A 16,517-nucleotide genomic window follows, 5' to 3' on the forward strand; every position below is an offset into this window, starting at 1 on the left:
TCAGCACAGGCACAGGAGAGCAAACAGGTAACTGCACATGCTTTTTAAGGGCTAATTAAAAAAACCTACAGACTAGGGGGAAAAGCTGAAAAGAGAAGTATGCTAATGACATCTATTCTAAATTAAGGACCATTTCACCCGAGCCTTCATTATGTTCTCATTAGGAGCCACTTTAGGACAAATCCCACCCCAACCACCACATGCTGCTTACTGAATTACTGTGTTTTTAAAAAAATTTTTTTATTTTGCTTTTTAGAGACAGGCTCTCACTCTACTGCCCAGCCTAGAAGAGAGTGGCACAATTGTAGCTCATTGCAGCCTCTAATTTTCCTGGGCTCAAGAGATCCTCCTGCCTCAGTTTCCTGAGTAGCTGAGACTACAGGTGTCTGCCACCATGCTTGGCTATATATCTTTAAAAAAAAATTGTAGAGATGGGGTTTCACTATATTGCCCAGGCTGGTTTCAAATTCCTGGCCTCAAGTGATCCTCCTGCCTTGGCCTCCCAAAGCACTAGGATTGCAGGCGTGAGCCACCACATGCAGCCTGAACTGTTGTTGAAGAGTCAGAAGTACTTTGTCTCTGGCATGTTTATCAATTCGCCTTCTGACAAACCAGCAGGCTCTCCACACCTATCGCCCACTCTTTTCCCCTTCCTGTTCTCAAAGGGCAAGAAGGGAGAGAGGCTCCCTTCCACCTCCAAACAAGTCCCTTGATCACCTTCCATAGCAAAAATCCCTCTGTTTGATGAGGGTTGAAGTGCTGGCACTTACTCTCAGTACATCTCAGTCTTCGGACCTCGGAGTGCTCACTGATGAAGCTATGCTCCAGACTATTCCCACCCCATGCTTTTGAAGTCAATGCCAGTCAGCATTTAATAGGATGGTTTGGGTTGCAAGGTTCTTCCTTCTTCCCGTCTCCTATCCATCTACCTGGGTGTTTTATTTTTTACTTCTTAAAAGATCATAATGTAAGCTATCACTGGCTTTTTCCTTTTGAGTAAAAAAAGCAATGACTCAAAACATTTAACAGAGTTATTAAATAAAATTAACCGTGTAGTTTGCCTAGTTTCTAAATAGCATCAATCAGTCCCTTTCAAAGGAGCTCAAATCAAAAGCAAAACCTTGGTATCGTGCCCTTCAGCTCAGAGTTTGGTGAAGCCAGAATTTAGCCGATGTGTCATAAGAAAAGATGACTGTCTAACCCCACAAGGTCATATATTCAGGACCTGTATTTTTATCAACACCATCCAATATTTACGAGGTCTGAGCCCGGGGCTACACAAAGTTAAACATTCTGAATCTCTTCATTTTTTTAATCCTGCTTACAAAGACTAAGCAACATGTGTTTAATAAACAGGCAAGATTAATAAACCCAGAAAAGAACCAATTAAGGAAGCCAACTTTTTAGTAGAAACAAAGTTATTGTGTTCTTTAAAAGGCCTTAGATCTGGGTTACCTCTGAGCATATCTGGAAACAGATGGCAACTGGCTTCGGGTATGGGGCATGAGCTGACCTCGTATGCTGTGTCGATGGTAAAGGAGCAGAGCCAGCTCTCAGGAACCAAGTCTTAAAGTTACAGATGCTGGCTGTGGTCTTACTGCTCACTGGGTCTTCCTAGAAGGCAGGTCTTTGTCTCTAAGGCAACCACCCTAATGTAAAGCCAGGTAGAAAGCCCTGGTGTCTACACCCTAATATAAAGCCCATTGATGGTAAAGCCTAAGGTGCCTCTGAACCTTGGGAGTTGCCTGGCACATCCGCCCCAAATTCAATAGACAGTGAGTCTAACTGCCTGGGACAAGTCACTGTGAACCTACAGCAGGGGGGCCTCGAGGCTTTCTTTGAAAAATAAAAATAAAAAAAGAATACCAATCAACGTACAGAGCCCTCCAAAACATTGTAAAAAAGAACAAAAAGCCACCTGCAGAATACATTCTGTATAATCCCATTTATGGAATAAACAAAAATAGAATCTCTGCAGAGGCCTCATATATGTGTCTGTATGTACATAGAAAAAGATCTTGAAGGATAGATGTCAAATTCTTAACAGTCTTTTGGAGAGAAGAGTAGAACTTGGGGAGCATGAAGGGGAGAGGTTCAATTTTTCTATATAGTCTTTATTTACTGAAGATTATATAATAATATATTTATTATTTTTAAATTAAAATTAATTTAAATACACAGTATCATTGCCCATATAGCTATTGGGCCAATATTGGGACTATTAAAACTTTGTATATTAGTATCCTATCTCACTTATCTCAGTTAACTAATTAAAGAGCTTTTATTTCCAGTAACAGATAGCATAAAAAACACTTTCGTATACGTTATTTAAATTTGACCAATACCCAAAAGAAAAGAGCAATATAGGACAGAATTCTTCTGCTAAAAAAATAAAATACAGATCCATATTTGCCGATTTCTTTTAGTTACTGGACAGAGTAACATGATGTTATAAATAAATATTGAGGCCCAGCGCGGTGGCTCACGCTTGTAATTCTCAGCACTTTGGGAGGCCGAGGGTGGGCGGATCATGAGGTCAAGAGTTCAAGACCAGCCTGGCCAACATGGTGAAACCCTGTCGCTACTAAAAATAGAAAAATCAGCGGGGCTTGGTGGTGCGTGCCTGTAATCCCAGCTACTCGAGAGATAGCATCATGAGAATCACTTGAACCCAGGAGGCGGAGGTTGCAGTGAGCCGAGATCATGCCATTGTACTATAGTCTGGGCAAGAAGAGCGAAACTCTGTCTTAAAAAATAAATTAAATAAATAAATAAATATTGAGTACTTACTTAATGAATATGCCAGAAAATATTTGAATATAGTAAACACATTTCATATGCAGTCTATTAGATGCTATTCTGATTTAGAATTGCTGAAATTTAATGACTGTGCAAAGAGGAAAAAAAGAAACAAGACTTTTTCGCAACAGTATTTTGAAAAAAAAGTTAGAATAAATTGTTTATAAACGCTACCAGTACATAGTTGAGCAGAATGTACTAGTAATACTTTGTTTTACAAAGCAAACAAAACTCTGTTTTCTTAGGTTTCTTCATGACTTAGCAGAGAGCTAAGAACTGCCAGCCAAAGCCACTCTTGCTACAACTAAGAAGTGACCACCAACTTCATACATGTGGGATCATCCTAGACAGGCATCTATTACTAATAATTCCTGTTGTAATCTTCAGAGCTCCCTTTGAGGTGCCAGCACCCATCATCTGCAATCCTCACAACCCTTCAAAACAGGCTTTCTTCTCCTCATTTGAAGAATGATATTAAAAAAAAAAAGACTTAAATAATTTCAGAAACTTTCCCAACCTTACACAGCTTGGAAGATCCAAAGCTGGGACTCCAAAGTAGGCGTGTCTGGCTCTGATGACAACTCCCTTCCCACTGAACCTCACCAACCCAGACCTGCAGCCCTGAGTTATCTGCCGGGTTACTTGGGACAGGTACACTGGATCTAGCTTTGGGTTCTCACTGGCATCCAAAGCACACTGGACAAATGGCTTTGGCAGAGGTGGAAGGTGGCCTGACATTGAGTGAGTGACAAGTCAGGTAACCCAGCTGTCTCCAGGCTTGGAAGGCAAGCAAAACCATTGCCAAGTTAGTGCTCTTTCTTTTCAACCAGCAGTCTTTCAAATGGTTGCTCCAAAAGAAATAGAAATTAAAATTTTTTTTCAGCCTGCAGCGAATATTTGGATGAATGCTAATTAATGAAATATGTACTTACTTTTAACTTAGCCATTCAAAGATTTCAGAGATTTTCCACAGATAACTGATTATCAGGGTATCTGGTGAGGGAACCCATTCTAGTCAGAAGGAAAGTGAGGGGCTCACATGAAGTCAGCAGTGGTATTTTTGTGCTGTGTCCATTACAGTCTTATCAGATATCAGAAGCCACTCCAGATTTCCCACACAGAGTGGATTTGTTACAGGGAATTGGTTACAAAAGTCATGGAAGAGCTGAGAAACCAGAAAGGGCACAGGAGGCAGTCTCAAGAAGAACAAGAGCTGACATCTGCTACCATCCCCAGGGACAGGGGGCAACAGGAAGAGGTGGTGCTACCAGATCCCAGGTGTAGGGCTGCCCAGCTGGGTCCAAGAAGGAGGCACAGCCAGCAATGGACAAGCTGACCAGCACAGGGCCTGAGGGTGGGGAGAAATGCCCTGGCTTCTCCCTTTCTCTTGCTCTCCAGGCTTCTGACAGTTCCTTTCAATGACTGAACTTACCTGAGGCTGGAGGGAAGAGGAGCCTGGCAAGCGGACTTCCCTGACATATAGGGCTGGAAAGAGAGAGGCCAGTTCTGAATCTAAGGGCAAACAAGTGAATAACTGGCACTATGCTGAAATCAACAACGTAGCAGAAAATTGGTTGCAAATATGGCAAGAGGTGGGGCAGGGTAGGGAAAGAAGGATTGGAGGTATTGCCGGAGGCCACTGATCAAGGATGAGTAGGAATATGCAAGGACTTTCTCTGCTCATCCCTGGCAAAAATAATATTCTCCCCAACACATTATCAAATATATTAAAGCATTTTTAGGAAAGTGAGAAAGAGGACCCTAAAGGTGGGCTAAAATCCAGGAAATGCAAATTCCAAGGAAGTATCAAAGAATAATGAATGCATGTTCAATTTGCAAAATAGAAGATAACTATAGAACTAAGTTCTTGTAGTTATAACTCATTTTAATAAAGCTGTTTGAGAAAAGACAGAGCTTGACAACTGTCTGAAGAAAAGCAGCTAAACCAGGACAGAGTCAGCCCCAGGCTCCCGGATGGCCATGGGGGGGAAGGCTGAACATCTCGGCCTCTATGCATCTGGGTCCAGGACTGCAGAGGGCACTGCTCACACTGCAGCTATGTGAGGCCCTTATGTCCCCGGGGTAAGTAACCATCTGTCTGTTCATTCATTCCACAGAAAGTCATTGAACCCCTGCAATGTATCAGGCAGCATTCTGACTAAGCACTACAGACAACAAAACAGACAAATAATGGGAATACCTCCACCCCTGGTGTGAGCCAGAGCACTGTAGTCCACCCCAACTGGAGAGGGAGGGAGGAAGCGGGTGTCCTGGCAGAGTATTGCCAGAAAGAATCCTCAACCCTTCCGTCTGTCGTTATTCCTAGTTCTGGTAGACACATTTATGGCAGTAAAACATGTAATAAGGACATATCTGCTTTATTAATAGACTTAAGACTATAAAGAACAACTATATTTTGCCCCGGTTTCTAATTTATTCGGCCCAATTCAACAAACACCTGTTATGTGTCAATTCCATGCCTGTTACTGGAATTAGAGATGAACATTTTCTTCAAAAGCACTCCCTTCCCCTCAACATAGCAGCAATGGCAAATCCAAGCAACTTCAAACTCAGAAATTGCTCCAGGGACCTGCGTGCTTCATAGGTTCACACAGATGGTAAAAAGTAGTTTCCCCACCAGGGCAAAGCGGTGATGGTACAGTTCGGGGCAATGTGAGGCTGATCTGAGCCAGCTTGGGAGCCCTCCAGTCAGTACGTCTGAGGGCTGATGTTCAGCAATGGAAAGCCTTCACAGTTTGTCCTCCAACCTCCCTGGAACAGCCAGGCAGATACAAGGCAGGCGCCTGAGCAGCTCTGCAGGATTCGAGAAAGTTCTTCCAGCTTCTTGGCTAGGGGGCCTAACAGCCCATCCATCCCTCCCCATCTGGAAGGGGGCAGGGAGTGGAAAAAACATATTTTATTTACTTCTAAGTCTGATTTTTCTCCCCTTAGATTAATCTTTGCAAAAAGTGACTAGGTAAGTAAACTAATTCAGTGGCATAACTTACTTTCTGGTTGATTAATAATTAGGAAAAAAATACATCTGAATAAATTTCTTGCATAGCAAACTTTTCTTTAAAAATGGGTTTATCTGGTTGATAAGGAAAAAGAAGACTCTATTTGTTTTTCAAGACATTCATTTCTTCCCGGCAATACACTCATAATTGCATTCCTGGGATGATATTGTTGTATCTTAAGAGTGCAGATATGTTTCTGTTTCATAAGAGGAAAAAAATCATGTCCAAACCTGGACATCCTTGGTGTAAAATCTCTGCTTCCTGGAATACTAAATTTTTAAACATAAGCAAGGACTTAGGTAGCCAAGTGTCTCCGTTTACTCAGCCCCAGGATGTTGGGTATCATGTAGCAATTTGTGCAGACCTCTCAATCTGTTTGTGTTTTCAAGAAAGGACAAAGTCTGCTGGCGTCCTGCCGGGACATTCCCACCCTCCACCCCCACAGGGGCTTGCAGCCTGGGGCTCAGCAGGGCTGTTGGGAAGCCACCCTTCCACCCACTCAGGTCTTGTTCGTTCCAGCCCCCTCACCCACCGCATCCTAGGGTTTCCTGCTGCCTCACTCTGAGTGAATTTACACAGAAAAAAGCAAATTCTACCTGGATCTGATCCTCAGTAGCATTTTGATCATTATACTAATCAGAAATTTTTATTCCTTTCAACACCTAAAGACATCAGCGAAGTTTTAGGCTTTGTCTACAAGATCAAGCACTGTCATTATTGTCATTGGCTTGAGCAGCCAAGTCAAAACATTATCCATCAATCAAACAACTGTCCAGGGGGTGAACTTGAGGGCTGGGTGGATGTGGGGTTTGTCTGATTCTTTGACTGGTTTCGTTAAGCTAGAGCAGTTTAACAGGTGTGGGAGGGGCAGATCAATTTAAGGGACTGTTCTTCCTCCTCAGAGTTAATCAAAAGACTTTACATCAACATTAACACCTTGGGAAGGAATGAAGTAAGCTGCTATAAAAGCTAAATTCACCCTTGAAGAAAATTGACAGTAAGAGAAAAAACAAAAGTGAACAGAGAGGCATCCAATTATTTGGGGAATGCAAATGAGAAATGGGCTCTAAATTTTTATTTGAAGCCATACATCCATTTTGTGTGGGTGTAAAAGGCACTGTTTCCCCAGTTTTCAGTCCGAGTCATTGTTTTAATGTATAATAATTCATGTTAGCCAGGTGAATTGAAAGATAAAATAATTCCCCACCCAGAATTGACGACTCTTTTCTCAGGCCCCTGCAGCACTCTTGTTCTGTCTGTATCGTGGACCTGGCACTGTGTCCTCTTGTAGCGCATATTTCTGCCTTCCCCTCCCTAGGCCCCCTCTAGGGCAGGAGGAACAGCTTGTTCTTCTGATGCTGTTGCAGAATCTCACTCCGTGCTGATGCACAGTGAGCGCTGGGTAGGGTGCTCACCGGCTGGGTCACGGTCAAGTGCATGCACTCTGGAGCAAAACAACCTGCTTTGGGCCCCAGCTCTACCACACCCCAGTGTGTGATCTTGAGCAAGTTACATTAGCAGCTTTTAGCCCCAGCTTTCTCAAGGGTAAAATGGGGAAGCTCATGGCGCCTGCTTCCCAGGGTTTTCTTTTTTTCTTTTTTTTTTTTTTTTGAGACGGAGTCTCGCTCTATCGCCCAGGCTGGAGTGCAGTGGCGCAATCTCGGCTCACTGCAAGCTCCGCTTCCTGGATTCACGCCATTCTCCTGCCTCAGCCTCTCCGAGTAGCTGGGACTACAGGCGCCCGCCACCACGCCCGGCTAATTTTTTGTATTTTTTAGTAGAGACGGGGTTTCACCGTGGTCTCGATCTCCTGACCTCGTGATCCGCCCGCCTCGGCCTCCCAAAGTGCTGGGATTACAAGCGTGAGCCACTGCGCTCGGCCCTCCCCAGAGTTTTCATGAGCAGTAAACTAGAGAAGCCTAGTGCATGGCAAGCACTCAAAATATTCAGGATGTTATCAGTGACTAAACAATACTACCCTAGGCAGAATACTCATCAGTGCTGGTAAAACAATGGTTTCTTTGTGAAGTGTTCAGGCAAAGGGAAATCTACTCATTGAGGCAGGTGCTTAGTGAAGGTGGGAGGATTAGAAAGTGGGTGCTGGGGGAAACCACCAATACTTGTCCATTATCATTAAGAAGGCTTTGAAGAATTGAGAGGTCAGAGGCTATTAGTTGAAGGGAAAATTCAGTGAGTTTGTCTGGGAGGATATTATAGGTGATAGAAGAATCCCAGAAAATTACTTTGTGTCTTACTCTCTCACCTGTCCCTATTTAGTTCTCTCCTCCCCAAAGCCCTTCCCAGAACAGCACATCCCTGCTGAGTACGGAAAGTGATGAACACTGATAGCAGGTGCAGAGCCTGTCATGCAACCCATTTTCACCCAGCCGTCTCCTTTGGGCACCTACCCTGTCCTGGGTGTGTGATTGCCCTACCAATGTGCCTGGTGAGATTATCCAGCCCTGAGAGCTGAGCATTCACTGGGCACCGACCGCATGGCCGAGTCTTGGTAATGATGGACAGTGCTAAGACCACAGTAACCATAATTACTGCAGGTGACATCAATGCTGAACTAAAGCAAACAGACCCACAAGCAAATGACCTCTAATATCTGAGTTAATTCCTGTGAAAAGAAACAATCAGTCTGGTTTTGGTGTTAAACTCTCATAACCAGTTTGTATCTGGAAGTACTGGATGCTTTGAACAACATCAGTTTGGAAAGTAGGTTCACAGAAACTATGAACTACAATTATTAGAAGCAGATACATGTCAATTAAAACTTTAAAATAAAATTGGAAATAGGAATTATTCAATATAACTGGCATAGATCAGCTATGATAATAAGCTCTGGCCCAAATATCCAAGTCTTTAAGTAGCAAATCATAAAATATGAGATCCAGACCACAGGCCCATTGCCCCATTTTTACAGATAGTACCGCTAAACCCCAGGGAAATCAAATGGCTAGACACACATGGGCAGCATGCGTTCACATTTCCTTCCCTTCATGGAAGGAGTGTGTGCCACTTTTCCATGCTTACATTTCATTTTAAGACATCAGCTATTTCACATGGCCTCAAACCTCAGTGTGCTTTGCTCCTGGATTAACTGAACCATTTAAACTAAAGGCTTAACTTGTTCCTAATCTTCTCTTTGAAATGCTGACTGGAGAATATTTATTTAGTGCCCTGCTCAACAGGTCACAAGCACGTAAGAAAGCCAAGAGCCAGCATGCACACTTCTCTAGCAACAGAAAAGGCCCGAATCAGGTATCTGGGGATCAGATTTTCAGGAGGCCCACATTGGATACAGCATACAAAAGGCAGAGACCAAAGCAGGGCCAGACATCAGATACCATCAAGAAAGAATGCAGCAGCTGGAGCTGAAACTGCAACGAAGGAAGAAGTTCTCTTCGGTAATTTAGAGTGGGTGGAATTCTCTGTGAAACAGAACCACAGAGATAGCAGCTCTGGCACACCTATTGTTATTGTAACTCATCGCTGTATGAGACCGTGAGAAACCATCCCTACCCCACTCAGCTAAAAAGCAGCTGGGACTGAGAATCTATCGGTATTGCTTGGTATCATTGGGGTAATATCTCCAGTTACAGCATGACCTTTCTGCCCTGTAAAGACAGAGGCAAAACGACTTTCTCACGTACGGGTCCAAAGCTCTCCTTTACCATTCGTGGGATATTTGGAGACAGCTGGTGGGTGTTTGTGGTTCATGCCTTTACAATCAATTCCAAACCCTCTTCATTATAAAAATAAAATCTCCACCTTCCCCAACAGCTCCCTAACACACACACACACACACACACACACACACACACACACACCCCATCTCAATCAACTACCATTGAGCCCATGAGTTTTTTTCCTTAATGACTGCTTGTAATGATTATTGTAACCTGATTGCCAAATGATAAAAATGTTTCTGATGGGAGGGAGGAAAAGGGCACAAGGTGATTTTTCCTGGTATCAGCCTCAGTCGTGGGTTCTGCAGACGCCGACATTTTTCTAGGTGACACCCAGGCACTGGTATTACCTAACCTGGTCCTAGAGGCAGGCTCTGAAGCTGGTACCAGGCAACATAGATTAGATCTGGGGAAGTGACTGGCCACGGAGGAGTCAGGTCGTAGTGGAGACCACCCTACATCCCATAGGAGGGAGCTCATCTGCAGAGGCTCCCTACGGGGCTCTCAAGTAGGGAGGAATCACTGCACAAATAGTCCAGGGAAATAGAATTGACTGCACGACAAGTTCCAGCTTGAGCCTGGATGTTTGTATCACGGTGATAAATAGGACATTAATTCATAGGTGAGAAAAGGGTCGTGGAATGGCTGATAGATAAGTGAAAGTGATTATGGACTAATCTAACTCATCAGCTCAATTATGCCATAAGCAAGAAGTAGGTCAGAAAGGGCTTTCCTAACATGTATGAGTTGTAATCATGACCTATATTTCTTAATAAATAATAAGATGCTGAGGCGTGTTTATCTCATGTTGTCAGGGTAAATAGGCCATTTTCAGAGATAGCTTCCTTTTTCCTGTTTTGGAGAGGAAAGCAATCTAGATGTGGATGAAATGAGCTGGAAACAAAGCAAAAGAAAGATCCCTTTGTTCCTGACTGGGGCCAGGTTTTGGCTTAGTTTTCTTTCGGAAAGTCCCCATATTTTGAAGCCAGGTGCGTCATAGAGGGTCAACTTCACCAGGTAGGGAATACAGGGGAAAAAGGAAAAAGGGACTTGAATCAGCGCAGTGGTTTTCACTGAGCTTTCATACGAAATGTGCATGTGTTAGTGTCATGATTGAGGAGAGGCCACATAGCAACATAGGTTGTAGATGTGCACCTTGCAGTTCCACTATTTGTGTTCAAATCCCAGCTCAGCCATTTCCCAGCTGTGCAACTTTGGGCAAGTTATTTAACCTCTCTGGGCTTCAGTTAGCCTATCTGTAAAATGTATAGTTCCACCTACCTCTCACAAGGTTATTGTGAGCATTAAGTAAGTTAATACCTATAGGATGCTAGAACAATATTTTTTGGCCATTTTCACTGGCAGCAAGTAATAGACTGGTATTGAGATCACTGGATATTCCCAAATGATCATTTGCTTTTCCACTGACATCATGACACCAGCTAAGAAGAAATAAAAGACAGAACAAAGCCATTTTGCCGATTTTCTGAATTCTCAGAAATGTTTTGTCATAACCATAACCACGACATAACCTGTCAGAACCATGTCAGGGCTATGTCTTTGTTATCAGCCTTTTTTTTTTTTTTTTTTTTTTGGCAAGTGCTTGATTGTAGCATCTAAGTATTAGAGGTACTGGCCTTTGGTGGAGAACGAAGACAGACACATTTCTGCCTGCATGATGCTAGGCTAGAGCAGAAGACACAGACATCGTGTGTAACCTCAATATAGGGTGATGAAAACTTTTGTGAAGGGAAAAATCAATGTGGCAAACTTCATGTTATCTTATTTTAAGAAACTGCCACGGCCATCCCCAATTTTCAGCAATCACCACCCTGATCAGTCAGCAGCCAGCGACATCAAGACAAGACCCTTCATCACCAAAAGAAGTACAACTTGCTGAAGGCTCAGATGATGATTCTTAGTATTTTTTTAGCAACAAAGTATTGTTTTTTTTGTTTGTTTGTTTTTTGAGACAGAGTCTCGCTCTGTCGCCCAGGCTGGAGTGCAGTGGCGCGATCTCGGCTCACTGCAAGCTCCGCCTCCCGGGTTCACGCCATTCTCCTGCCTCAGCCTCTCCGAGTAGCTGGGACTACAGGCGCCCATCACCACGCCCGGCTAATTTTTTTTTGTATTTTTAGTAGAGACGGGGTTTCACCGTGGTCTCGATCTCCTGACCTCGTGATCCGCCCGCCTAGGCCTCCCAAAGTGCTGGGATTACAAGCGTGAGCCACCGCGCCTGGCCATGCAACAAAGTATTGTTAAATTAAGGTCCGTAGTTTTTTAGACATAATGCTATTATATACTTTATAGACTATTGTGTAGAATAAACATAACTTTTATATGTGCCAGGAAACCAAAAAGTTTGTGTGACTTGCTTTCTTGTGATACTTGGTTTATTGCCGTGGTCTGGAATTGAATCTTCATTATCTCCAGAGTCTGCCTGTAACTGGTTTTCTGTTCACTCTGAGCGGCCATGACCTCCTCTTTCTTACTAAAACTCTCCTCCTCCTCTCTGCTGTTCCTCTGTGGTCCAGCTTGTTATGGTCTGATGTTGGTTTCCTCCTAAAATTCATACGTTGGAACCTAATGCCCAATGTGATCGTCGTATTAAGAGGTGGGGCCTTTCAGGCAGTGATGCATGAGGCCCTGTTCTCATGCATGGGATTTGTGCCCTTACAAAGGAGGTTAAATGGAGCTGCCTTGTCCCTTCTGCCATGGGGATACAACAGCAAGTTTCCAGCTATGAATCAAAGAGTGAGCCCTTGCCAGACACCGAATCTTCCAGTGCCTTCATCTTGGACTTCCCAGCTGCAAGAACTGTTATTTCTGTTACTTATAAATTACCCAGTCTAAGGTAGTTTGTTAGAGCAAACTAAATGGACTAAGCCACAGCTTAAATACTACTTTCCTCTAGGGAACTTTCTCTCATCACCCCAGTGAGAACCAAACTCTCTCTGTAGAGGTCCTGAACATCTTCTATATCTTTAAGCAAAGCTTTATGAATACAGAGGACCTACTGTGTGCCAGGCACTGTTCCTAGCACTGTAGATACCTCTAATGATAAAGCAGTCTCTTCCAGCACAGGGCTCTCAATCTACTAGCAAGAGATGTGGCACCATATCCCACATCACTCATACCACTTTCCGCTGTGAAAGCCTAAGTATTTGTCTCCTCTCCCTGACTAGCTGCAAGATATTTTACCAAAGGGACTCATAGCTCCTGGTATACTGTCCTGTACATAGTAATCCCTCAATAAGTATTGATTAACCCATACAAGGCAGGATCTTGTTAGCAAATCCACTGTGATTGGAGATGCAAAGTAAACACTATTCTTAAAATAAGGTTCAGGTCTAAGATCAATCGTTTTAATTTGGTCATTTTAATAGCTGTCTCCATAGTGTATGTCCTGTATCTTAGTCCATTCAGGCTGCCATAACGAAAAATACCATAGTCCAACTGGCTTAAACAAACATAAATTTATTTCTCACAGTTCTGGAGGCTGGGAAGTCCAAGATCAAGTTTCCAGCAGATTTGGTTCAGCTTCCTGAACCATCTTCTTGCTATGTCTTCACATGGCAGAAAGGAAGATGAAGCTCTTTTATAAGGGCACTAACCCCATTCACAAAGGCTCCATCCTCAACCAAATCATCTACTTATGGCTCCACCTCCTAACACCATCACATTGGAGGTTAGGATTTCAACATACAGATTTGTTGGGGGGGTGTGAGGGGACACAAACAATGAGGCTAAAGCCACCTGTTATTCCCCTTATGGCAAGGAATAGAAGTATTTGATTTAGAACTGTGAGAATAGAAGTAGTTGATTTAGAACTGTGAGATGCTAAAATGTTGTAACATAAAGGGTAATGATGGTTTAGGATGACAATTACAACCAGTCAAATAAACATGTTTCCAGTGTGAAAAATAACTTTGCTTACTAAGGAATTACCTCTGTCTTGAGAGCTCTGCTTCAATGTGGAGTTGGTATAATAGGACGGAGCATCACCATCAAAGGTGGCAAGGGACTGGAAGGGTTACAGGCTCAAAATTTGGAACATCTGTTAACTAGGCTATAAAATGTCAACAAACAAACATAAAAATAACAATGAAGTATCTTGCACACATGCTTTTAAGCTGATTATTTTACTTATTTTTTTCCTCACCTGAGGAATCTCCTACTTGGTTATCTTTTCTGCTAGACTTGCCTTTTTATAAAGCTGTCTTTCTTGTTGAGCTTCATATATTTTTTCCATATTCAAAACTTTGAGAGTTCATCAATACGTTCAAACTGATAGAGAATGTATATTTTAAACCTATAAGTCATTTTCTGAGTTAAAGATACCTGTTTGATGAACTGATCATGACACACCTAAATCATTTTGGGGGGAGGACAGAATGAAATTTGTAAATAAGCAACACTGTTAAGATTATTTTATATCCAATTCAAATGCTGACAGAAAGTCATTCAAACCATAAAATCTGCCGGGTGTGGTGGTTCACACCTGTAATCCCGGCACTTTGGGGGGCAGAGGCAGGCAGATCACTTGAGGTCGGGAGTTCGAGACCAGCCTGACCAACATAGATAAACCCGTCTGTACTAAAAATACAAAATTAGCCGGGCATGGTGGCACATGCCTGTAATCCCAGTTGCTCAGGAGGCTGAGGCAGGAGAATTGCTTGAACCCGGGAGGTGGAGTTGCGGTGAGCTGAGATTGCGCCATTGCACTCCAGCCTGGAGCAACAAGAGCAAAACTCCGTCTCAAAAAACAAACAAACAAACATAAAATCTGGACATAAGTAGGAATGATGATGATACGTTTAGCAGGAAAGGGACTTCTTTGTTTTACTCTGTACATCCAGAGTCTAGCAAAGAACCCAGTATCTGTTGGACATTCAAGCATTTGTTGAATGAATGAATTTCTGTTCATCACATTTAGTGCATATGTCAGGTATAAAGAGTTACAGAAATGAGGAATTAAGAGATGCTTAAGTAAATGATACCATATACAAAATTTTAAATCACATAAATATTATATTAGTAAGAACATAGGTTAAGGGTTTTCATTTTAAATGACTTTTTGTTACTAAAATAATACCCACAATTCATATTTATGATTTATCTATTTCGTCGCCATTGTATGTAGATAATAAAAATAATATTTACTGTTCATCAAAATGAAAGTTGAAAGGTAGTTTGATAAGCTTTAAGTTTATAAAAATAGATGTCTGCTGAAAATACCAATCCCAGTCTAAGACTTGAATTGGAAGGTTTTTCTCTAAAGTTACATTTTTCAGAATACTGGTGCTATGTGATAACTCATTTAGTAAAGCTTCCTGTAAGCTATTCTGGACAGTTGAAAGAAGTATTTTGAATGACCAGGATAATAGATTTTATCATACTGACTTTCAACTATTTAATTTTGGTCTAAATGAACTGTTGGACTAGTATATTGCTATTTTCACAAAATGCATAATCATGACTGCCACTTTTTCCATGACTAACTATACCCTGCCAGATGTTTCTTAGGTTCTGCTGAGTCACTTTTTTCCTTTTCCTCCAGAACTCTGTGTTCCTACTAACTCCTAATTCCCTCTGGCCTTTTCTCATACTTTGCCTTTTACCTGAATTTTGGGTAAAATGGTTTCATTGCTCTTTTTACCATTTCATATGCATAAAATAAGTTTCTCTGAATTATTCTCAATTTTACTTGCTATCATATATCTTAACCTATCTCTTTCCTGGGAAATAGACATTTTGAGGAATTTGTTTTAAAAAGTTATTCAGCCTTTGTATGCAAGGAAAACTATCAACAACCTCATCACATGATGAAGTATATTCTGAATCATCGTAGAATCCAGTCTTGTAGAAAAATGCTAGCTAGTTTCCAAACTTCTGCATCTGGTTTCTGCTTCTCAGCTATCTCTCCTCCTGGTGAGATTTTCTGGTGGTGCAGAGATAGCTAATCACTGGTTAGACTGCTAGAGCTTGCGGTCGAGTGGTGCTTTTCCAGTCATGATGGATTTGTATTTTCTTACCAATCTCAGCATTATGAAACACTCACTGCCTGGCCCCTAGAAAGAGAGTTTTCAGTGACAGATTTCATCTCTTGAACACCAGTGAAAAATTTCGCTGCACGCATAGTTTCATAAAGTATTCATTGACTCAAAAGGTATTAAGTGCCTATTATGTGCTGATAATTGTGGAAAGGGTTGAGAGAGGAAAAAAAACAGACAAAAATCCCAATCCAACAGGAAAGATTAACAGGTAAACACACAAGTGAGATTAAGTGAAGTTCTCAATGAAATTGGGTCGGTAAATTTGGCAGCAAGTACTATAAAAGTACAGTGGAAGGGCTGAAACACCTCCGCAGTTATTTTCAGACTTCTCATCAACCACATTTCATCACTGGTTATGCAAGGGGAACTCAAACTCTTCTACATGTCTCCTTGTCTGTCTATTTCAAGGACTAACCATCAGGATATTTCTGCCTAAGAACAATGAGTTCCCCAAACTGCAAGTATTTTCTATACTTTGTGTGCAGTTTTTGTGCAGTTTTGTACTTTTCTGCACTTTTTGTACATGCAGAACATTTTTGAGTGCTTATGGATGGATTAATTAATCACTCATTTGATGGATTTACCACCCAGTCTTACCTTCCTTCATTGGGAGTAGGAGAAAGCCTGGTGATGGAAGGAAAGCCTTCGGGTTCAGAAGACCAGATCTGCACTGTGTGGTTAGGCAAGCCAGTTTACTCAGATCAGCTGGCCACAGGGTCCTCATCCATAAAAGAATGTCTGTGAGGTTCTCCCATCCTCTGACATCCTAAAATCTAATCAGAAAGGGACTGGTCAACCCAAAGAGATTATTGTTATAGTTTAGTAACTTTTTGAACTTCTCAGAGCCTCCAAGATAGATCACGGAGGAGGGAGCTGGTAACTGCTAAGCTTGACTTTACTGACAGGAGTAAAAAAAATGTGTTAAGGTTAGGGAATAATTTTAACGACCA

The sequence above is a fragment of the Nomascus leucogenys genome, chromosome 12, assembly GCF_006542625.1.
Source record: "Nomascus leucogenys isolate Asia chromosome 12, Asia_NLE_v1, whole genome shotgun sequence".
NCBI classification, from domain to species: Eukaryota; Metazoa; Chordata; class Mammalia; order Primates; family Hylobatidae; genus Nomascus; species Nomascus leucogenys.